This window comes from Myotis davidii, unplaced genomic scaffold (genome assembly GCF_000327345.1).
Source record: "Myotis davidii unplaced genomic scaffold, ASM32734v1 scaffold944, whole genome shotgun sequence".
NCBI classification, from domain to species: domain Eukaryota; kingdom Metazoa; phylum Chordata; class Mammalia; order Chiroptera; family Vespertilionidae; genus Myotis; species Myotis davidii.
This window is the reverse complement of record NW_006296283.1, coordinates 635,895-645,479: the sequence shown is the minus strand read 5'-3', so window position 1 is coordinate 645,479 and position 9,585 is coordinate 635,895. Positions and strand designations below refer to the sequence as shown.

Sequence of the window (9,585 nt, the reverse complement as noted above, 5' to 3'; positions counted from 1 at the left end):
TTTAGTGGAATAGAGTTGTTCATAGTATTGTTTTTTACAGTCCTTTGTATTTCTGTGGTGGTGGTGGTTATTTTGTCTCTTTCATTTCTGATTTTGTTTATTTGGGTCCTTCTCTCTCTGCTTTCGGTGAGCCTGGCTATAGGTTCATCAATCTTGTTTATACTTTCAAAGAACCAGCTCTTGGTTTCATTGATCTTTTGTATTTTTTTGGGGTCTCTATGAGTTGACATTTTATTATAGAGAAAGGGCGAATAGTGATATTAAAATATTTCTTCTAATTAATTTCCTTTTAATGTGCACAGATCTGTGCACTGGGACACTGATGTTGAATAAAAGTTGTAAAGTGGACTACCTTGTCTTGTTCTAGTTTCTGGGGGAAATGCTTTTAATTTTTGCCCGTTGAGTATGATGGCTGTACGTCCAGAGACATAGAAGCATGAAACAGACTGTCAAATCTCAGAGGGAAGGCGGGAATGAGTGGGTGGGTGGGAAGATATCAACTAAAGAACTTGTATGCATATATATGCATAACCCATGGACATAGACCAGGGGTGGGCAAACTTTTTGACTCGAGGGCCACAATGGGTTCTTAAACTGGACCGGAGGGCCGGAACAATAGCATGGATGGAGTGTTTGTGTGAACTAATGTAAATTCAAAGTAAACATAATTACATAAAAGGGTACGGTCCTTTTTTTTTTTTTTTTTTTTTTTTTTTTAGTTTATTCATTTTGAACGGGCCGTAGTTTGCCCACTGCTGACATACACAGTAGTGTGGTGAAGGCCTTGTGGAGGGTGGGCTAGATGGGGTCAATGGGAAAAGAGGGGACGAATCAACAATAAAGATAAAAAATAAGAAATAATTGATCAAATCTTCATATTTATTTGATGGTACAATATGAATTCATTTGAGTCAGATTTCACAATAATTAGTAATGATGACAATTTTATTCTTTCTTGGATATAACCTTAAACTAATTTGCTTTTACTTTTTTTAAAAAATATTTTTATTGATTTCAGAGAGGAAGGGAGAGGGAGAGAAAAACAGAAACAACAATGATGAGAGAGAATTACTGATTCTGCCACTCCCCGCATGCCTCCCAATGGGGATCGAGCCCACACCAGAAATTGAACTGTGACTTCTGGGTTCATAGGTCTTCTACACTCAACCACTGAACCATGCCAGTCGGATGCTTTTACTTTTTAAAAATTACAAAGTGCTTTAACCAGCGACTAAATTTAATTTGTCACTACACAGAATCTAAACGTTTGATTATTATACTTGAATTTATAAGCCTTCTAGAGACCCAGCCTTTTTAAATAAGAGGAAATGCTTTTAAAAAGTATTCCTCAGGAAGTTCTTTGAGTAAGACTTAAAAAATGTGAAAAGAAGAAAAGAAAAAAGAACTAAAATAGATCCCAGTGTTCAATATTAAAAGTAAGATCAGGGATTCCTAAATCTTGGCTTGGATACATCATTGTCAACAGATAATATTTACTTAAAATATAGATTTTCAGGCATTACTGTATACCAACTAAGTAAATATCTGGGAGATGGAATCCAGGAACTTATATTTTAAGTAAGCTTACCTGGTGGTTCTGAAAAACCCAAAAAATCTAATTCAGGATTAATTTCGAAGAACTGTCATGTAGTCTTATTCAAATTCATAAGAGTGTCAATAGAAGAAACTTACATACAGGGGAAAAGCAGGTGCTTGCTCTCAATGGTGACCTGCTGGGCAGAAATCCACACTCCCCTAGGACAGGGTCTCTTTTGTGTAGGGGGTTAATAGTAAAAGCATATGGTGGGTAAATCACATAGACCACAAGAAAGAACAATGCATTTCTAAGTTAACGAATAACATCAGGCAGTTACATTGTATACATCCATTAACCTCCTTCCTGGGGCCTGACATTATCTTTGGGCGGGATTCCGCTTTCTGGGTAGTCAGCCTAATCTGAGGCTACAGAGAGTTAAACACTCACAGAAGGTTAAAGAGAGAGTCCAACATTGCCCAGATGCCTTTACTGCATTTCTTAGCTCCCCTACAACCTCTAATTCTTAAACTAGTCTATTGCTCATCAGCCACAGGGAATTTGTGATGGTTCTATTGCCACTTTCGGGCTTAGTTGTAAAAGATGGGAAAAGGAACAAGGGACTATTGGCTGAATGCTTCTCATCCTTTTTTTCTGCCATATTATACCTCAGGGTTGTGACAGATTCCTATACATAATGATTATTTACTGTGACAGTGTTCCTCAGAAGAAGGAATGTGTGTATAGAAAAAGGGTGTTTAAAATCTTAGCTATGTTTAATTAAAAAAAGCCATCCAGGTGATTTTGATATCTCCTCACCTTGAGAGTCATTGATGCACAAGATTACTCCAATGATGTATGACAATAGAATGAAGAAATAAACTTTTCTTCAGTTAAAATTTAAGTTGCAGAAAGTGAAGTACAACGTGAAAAGTTTATCATTCCTAAATGTAAAATAATAGTACATTCTGAAAGTTCTTCTATATGGGTGTTGAATTGTAAATATCAAGAGAGGAGTAATGAGTTTGCTTAATTTAGCCTTGTAGTAAAGTATCAGTGTAGCATAGGTCTTAGAAACTGTATCTGTATTCATAGGGTAGATTTTAGTTTCTTTTAATTTTGTAAAATGAGATTGATAAATTTGGAGTATGTAATGGTGGCATATCAATGCTCAAATATGAAGAACTTTATTTAGATAATTAAGCATCAAAGTACATCATATTTGAATATTATCCAATCTCAAATGGATTGTTAATAATCACAGTTTATTTCCATTGACTTGAAAAGTGGCTGAGCTATAAGTTATAAATATTGTGTAAAAATTATACAGGAATACACACTTTCCTTTTAAAGTTCTACCTTTTAGGAATAGATTGTGTGAGTATGTAAGTGTAAATATAATGTATATTTGTGTGTATATAAATTATGTGTACATATATGTGTGTGTGTATTTTGGAAGAAGTTAAATTGAAGTTACTGGCTCTATCACTGAATTAACTAACCTCCAGTGTACCTTTTTGATGATGCTAAAAATATGCCTATCACCAAGATAGTTTTTATTATCAAGCAACTTGGAAATGTCCATTTTAATGAGGGAAAATTATTGGCATATTTCTTTATTTTCAAAAAATTAAGGCAGCTGATTATGCCCATACTTTAAAAGCTGTGTGGATAAAAAGCAATGGCAATTTCCTTTCTAATTATCAAGCTATATACAAAGGCAAATATTTGAATCTTCTGAAAAGACTAGTAGGGATTCAGCATTTCAGTCCAGTGGAAATGAAACAGCCCATAGGACTATGATGCCCAAAAACCATATGTGCTGAAGGAGGGTAAACACTGCCTTATCTAGATTCCGCCCCTTGCCCCAATTAAACAACAAGGCTGGCAGGAATATATTCTTCCTGCACCCACTATAATTATCATACAATCCTAAAATTGTGTATCTTTGGTCCAAAAAACAAAGGGTGCAATTTTAAAGTAAAGTGAAACACTACAGTGAGATTTACAGAACTGAGAATGCTAATTAATAGATTATAGTGAGCTAGCAGTGGGCCCTTATTAAAGTCTGCATTCATTATACTCCCCATAGCCCTCAAGGTCAGACATTTTCCACTTTACAAAGAATACTGGTTTAATAGGATTTACAATAATGAAACAAATTTCTCCAATTCAATTTGAAACGGGGAATTTAGATGCATTCTAAATGTTTGATTTGCTTGGGCCACAGAGATCTTGGTCTAGAATCCTATCAAAAGTAAAGACACATTTTTTAGAGTTGTCTAATGTGTATGGTTCATTATTATGAAGTTTTTTTTGGGAAGATTGTTTCTAAAATAAATACCCAATTGTTTTTATATCTCATACGCCTTTTGTTTCTGAACTTTCAAATATTGGTGGTTGGAGAGATGGAACAACATATGTTTTAACAGGAAAGGCCTTTTTTTCTTTTTTAAAATTGACAATGAGGAAGGCTTTTCGTATTTACATATTTGCTTGATGAAGAATAAAAATCCAGTTGTGAACTTGCTTGAATGGCAAAGCTAAGGCTTTGGATGATTTACATTTTTATTCTAACCAACATATAACAAGATATTGTCATACTTTTTATTATTTTGCTTTATAATATTTCTATATGTTGAGTTTAGCTGGAAGCTTATTTTAAAAATAATTATTTTAAAGCACTTTTATTGGAATTTTGTGTGTTCAGAATACGTTCTGTTTAATATCATATTGTGGCAAGTAAGTTTAATATTTTGCTTTGTGTATTTTTTTCGTTCTGGAGTCTGATTTTATTTAGGATTCAGATTTGTTTATTTTGGTTTTATTTATTTAGGGATAAAATCAAGAGAATTTCAAGTTCAGAAATACAAAAAGAGAAATTTACCCTGTGTGAATCTTTGTTTTGTCATTTTTCACACTGCTTGGACATAGGTTACTATTAACATTTTTATAATTTTAGGTTGTAACTTGGTTTGTCACATGGTGAAAGTCATTACTGTTTGAATTTAAGCTCTTTCATGAGGTTGCTAATTATTTCACCGTCATTTAAAGACTGAGCTTTAACTTTTATGTTTGGCATTTCTGATAACAGAGATGAATTGTGAATGGTTATTCAGAACATTGTGCATAAATCAGTAGGCTAATTTATTTTCCAAATTGATTTGATCTTTTTTGGTGTTTCAGATATGGGATATGTTAAAGGCATTATGCAGAATGCCCTGAGAATTAAATTCTATGTGAAATAGCTATGTCCCTATTGGGGAGTTAATCATTTTGAGAAGCGAAATTTGTTCGTGTATGACTTTCATTAGACAAATTTTAAAAAACTCACATTTATTAATATTGCTTCTTATCTCATCAGAAATGTTTTTTAAGTATTGGTAAGCTGTCAAGCTCACCAGGTTCCCAAATTTTCAAGTTTTCCCAAAGATACAAGTTTTCCACAATTCTAATTTTCACTTGAAAGCTCAAATTTTATCAGTGGCAATAAATATTGCAAGTTACTGGTTTTGAAGTGACAGGTTTGTTTCATTAATTTATTTAAAAAATCAGCTTTATACCCGAGACAGTCTTTTAAATTAAAATGATGTTCATTGAGACACCCATTGTATTTCATTATGTAGCACAAGTGCTTTATGCCTCTTTGAAGGTATTAGTTGAGCAAAGAGAGACCTGAATGTTGTGACTGTCTGGGATAAAATGTTATCCCAGGCAGAAGAGACTATAAGTCTAAAGGAGTTTTCTGACTCTGATAAGAGGTTGCCACTAAGGGTCTTAAATAGATTATTCTTTTGCAAACGTCCCTCTTCTTTTATTCAGCCCTAGGGGCCCAGTGCATGAATTTGTGCACCTTGAAAGGAACTGTGGGCTGCGAGGCTGTGGTGGGCACAGGGGCGGGTCTTGGCCCATCCTCCGTGCCCCTGCCTGGCCCCTCCTGCCATGGCCCCCTGTTTGCCGGCAGCCCCGCCCGTAGATTGCTTTGGGGAGTATTGACATTTTAATTATGTTGAGTCTACTGTGTTCACTTGTTTATGTGTTCCTCCATGTCTGCCGGCCCCAACCACCCCTCAGCAGCAGGGGGAGGTGGAGAAACCCTGAGGGGTGATTGGGCTGGCAGCCCTCGCTCACACCCACTGACAGCACCCAGTAGTCAGGTCCGGCACTGGGCGCCGGCAGTGGGTGCAAGTGGGGCCAGTGCTGGCAGCAGGTGCGATCACCAGGTGGGCCTGACAGCGCCGGCCCCGCTCACACCTGCTGATGGTGCCGAGCGATGGCTGTGAGTGCGAGTGGTGGCTGCCACCTTGAAAGGAACTGTGGGCTGTGATGCTGCAGTGGGCACAGGGGAGGTCTTGTCCCATCCTCCATGCCCCTGCCTGGCCCCTCCTGCCATGGCCCCCTGTTTGCCGGCAGCCCCGCCGCCACTGCTCCCATGTGCTCTGGCACCGGCAGTGAGTGTGAGCGGGGCCGCTGCCAGCAGTGGGTGCGAGAGGCAGCTACCGGCCCCGATCGCCTCTCAGGAACAGGAGGAGGTGAAGAAGCCGTGAGGGGTTATCAGGGGCTGGCAGCTGCCACTCACACCCGCTTATGGTGCTGAGCAATTGGGGCCAGCACTGGCAGTGCAAGTGGTGGCTCTGGGCGCTGGCAGCGGGTGTGAGTGGGGCCAGTGCTGGCAGCAGGTTGAGCACTGGGCAGGACCACAGCGCACGGGAGCAAAGAATTTTCAGTAACCACCAGAGGCTCGTCCCGATGACAGCGACTGGCGCCCTGCTTTGGTTTGGCGCCCCCGCTCACCTGCTCCACCATCCTGCTGTGGCCGACACACACCATGTTCCGTGCATGGCCCCTGGTGGTCAGCGCATGTCATAGTGACTGGTTGTTTGGTTGTTCCACCATTTGGTCTATTTGCATATTAGCCTTTTATTATATAGAATTGTAATAAAATGTTATGGTCTCTGATATCAACAAGGCTTTTGTTTTTTTTGCCATGGTTTAGGGAATTATACTATTTCTTCAATAATACTGAATAATGGGGAAAGACGGGATAAAACCTCATTGGTCAAAATTCAATCCAGGCTATCTACTTATATAAAAACCATGGGTGGTATTCATCATGACCGGGGTCTGGCTGGCGACCAACCAGAAGGAAGTCAGTCCTGCTGGGGTTGTCTTGGCAATGGCTGCGCCCTCCCCCGAGCTGTTTCCCGGAGCTGTTTCCTGTAAGGGCGGGGTTTGAGGCAGGAACCCACCCTCTGAGTGTGGAGGCAGATCTTTCTCCTATCTCCCCTGGGAGGTGGTCACAGAAAAGTTTCTTGCACCTTCCGGGCTCTGATAAGGCGCTGGGCCTTCTGCTCCACCCCCATGGGCCCTGGACTCGGACCACGGCTGTGGAATATACCACCGCTCAGCTGCAGAAATTCTGTTTCTTTGTTGTGGAGTGGGGCCACAACATTAGTAACAGAGAAACAGAATTTCCGGAGGCTGAGGCCCAGGAATCAGGATTTTAAAAAGATTCCCAGGTGATTCTATGTGCAGTCAAGGTTGAGAACCACTGCTATGATTCCATTGATTCCACAGATGATGCTGAAAAGGAAAATTTTCCCATCAAATTTCTTAATAGTATTACTCCTTTGGGAATGCCGTGTCATAAATTAAAATTGAAAGTGGGTGCAATCGACACTGCGACTGGGTGGTGGGGGAGGGAGGCAGGTGGTGGGCTTTAGCGCCTTTTCTGGTGGTGGTAGACTTGAAGCGCTCCGCAGGACCGGACCCGGCAGGAGGAGACTGCGGGTGTAGGGCAAATCTTGCATCTTGACATATGCTACAGGGCTGAAAGGATTGGATGATTTTGTCCTTGATTTTTCTCTATTTAAAGATTGAAATATTGGAGCCATGGGAATAAAGGTTCAACGTCCTCGATGTTTTTTTGACATCACCATTAATAATCAACCGGCTGGAAGAGTTGTCTTTGAATTATTTTCTGATGTGTGTCCCAAAACATGCGAGAACTTCCGTTGTCTTTGTACAGGTGAAAAGGGAACAGGGAAATCAACTCAGAAGCCACTGCATTATAAGAGTTGTCTCTTTCACAGAGTTGTCAAAGATTTTATGGTTCAGGGTGGTGACTTCAGTGAAGGAAATGGATGAGGAGGGGAATCTATTTATGGAGGATTTTTTGAAGATTAGAGTTTTGCTGTTAAACACAACAAAGAATTTCTCTTGTCAGTGGCCAACAGAGGGAAGAATACAAATGGTTCTCAGTTTTTCATGTATCATGTTGTTTTTGAACAAGTGATTTCTGGTCAAGAAGTTGTGAGGGAGATAGAAAATCAGAAAACAGATGCAGCTAGCAAACCATTTGCTGAGGTGCGGATACTCAGTTGTGGAGAGCTAATTCCCAAATCTAAAGCTAAGAAAGAAGAAAAGAAAAGACATAAATCCTCCTCCTCGTCATCATCCAGTGACTCAGATAGCTCAAGTGATTCTCAGTCCTCTTCTGATTCTTCTGATTCTGAAAGTGCTTCTGAAGAGAAATAAAAAAAAATAAAAAAGAAACATAGGAAAAATTCCCGAAAACACAAAGAAAAGAAGTGAAAGAAAAGCAAGAAAAGAGCATCTAGTGGAAGTGAGGCTGAAAATCTTGATGCACAACCCCAGTCTACTGTCCGTCCAGAAGAGATCCCTCCTATATCTGAAAATAGATTTCTAATGAGAAAAAGTCCTCCTAAAGCTGATGAGAAAGAAAGGAAAAACAGAGAAAGAGACAGAGACAGAAAGTATAATCCACTTAATTCCCAGCCTTCTACATACCAGAGGCGACTTTTAGTTACTAGGTCTGGCAGGAAAATTAAAGGAAGAGGACCGAGGCGTTATCGAACTCCGTCTAGATCCAGATCAAGGGATCGTTTCAGATGGAGTGAGACTCCTCCACATTGGAGACAAGAGATGCAAAGAGCTCAAAGAATGAGAATATCAAGTGGTGAAAGATGGATCAAAGGGACTAAGAGTGAGTTAAATGAAGTAAAAGAAAATCAAAGAAGCTCAGAGTAAAAGAAAAGAAAATAACTGATCTCAGGCAAGTGTCTGAGAGTCCAAACAGAAAAAGTGAAAAGGAAAAGAGAATTAAAGACCATAAATCTAACAGCAAAGAGAGAGACGTCAGAAGAAATTCAGAGAAAGATGATAAGTATAATAAAAACAAGGTGAAGAAAAGGGCCAAATCTAAAAGTAGGAGTAAAAGCAAAGAGAAATCAAAGAGTAAGGAAAGGTATACAAAGCATAATAGACATGAAGAAAAGAGGATGTGGTCAAGGAGTAAAGAAAAGGATCGTGAGAATACAAAAGAAAAAAGTGCGATTCTAAAGGAAAAGATCAGGAAAGGAGTAGAAGTAAAGAGAAGTCTAAACAGTTAGAATCATAAAGTAATGAGCATGATCATAATAAAAGTAAGGAAAAGGATAGGCGTGCACAGTCTAGAAGCAGAGAACGTGATACAACTAAAGGCAAACACAGTTACAATAGTAGAACAAGGGAACGAAGCAGAAGTAGAGACAGGAGCAGAAGGGTGCGATCCAGAAGCCATGACCGTGACCGCAGCAGAAGCAAGGAGTACCATAGATACAGAGAGCAGGAGTACAGGAGAAGAGGAAGGTCACTGAGCTGAGAGAGAAGAGCTACACCAGGATGATCGAGAAGTAAAGATAGAGAAGGAGAAGAGATTCAAGGAGCTGAGAGAGAAGAAAGTCAAAGCAGGAACAAAGAGAAATGTAGAAACCAAGAAGGTAAGAGTTCACACAGAAAAGAAAATTCTGAGGGTGAGAGGAGAATGCACTCTAAAAATCGTGATCATAATAGTTCAAATGATAACAGGGATAAAAAGGCTGATAGAGAATAAAGTCCATTCGCAAAAATAAAACAAAGTAGTCAGGACAATGAATTAAAGTTCTCCACATTAAAACATAAGGAGGGTGAGAAGACCAGATCCTCAGTGGAAAAAGAAAACCAAAAATCAAAGGGTCAAGAAAATGACCATGCACATCATAAAAATAAAC

General features: G+C 39.4%; 1 protein-coding gene and 1 pseudogene across 10 annotated transcripts in view; both read left to right on the top strand.

Moving 5' to 3' along the window:
- The window catches only part of ERC1 (ELKS/RAB6-interacting/CAST family member 1), a 496,604-nt gene that overhangs the window by 11,013 nt on the left and 476,006 nt on the right, over positions 1-9,585 (top strand). The window lies entirely within an intron of this gene.
- On the top strand, positions 7,279-9,578 carry LOC102770703 (annotated as a pseudogene).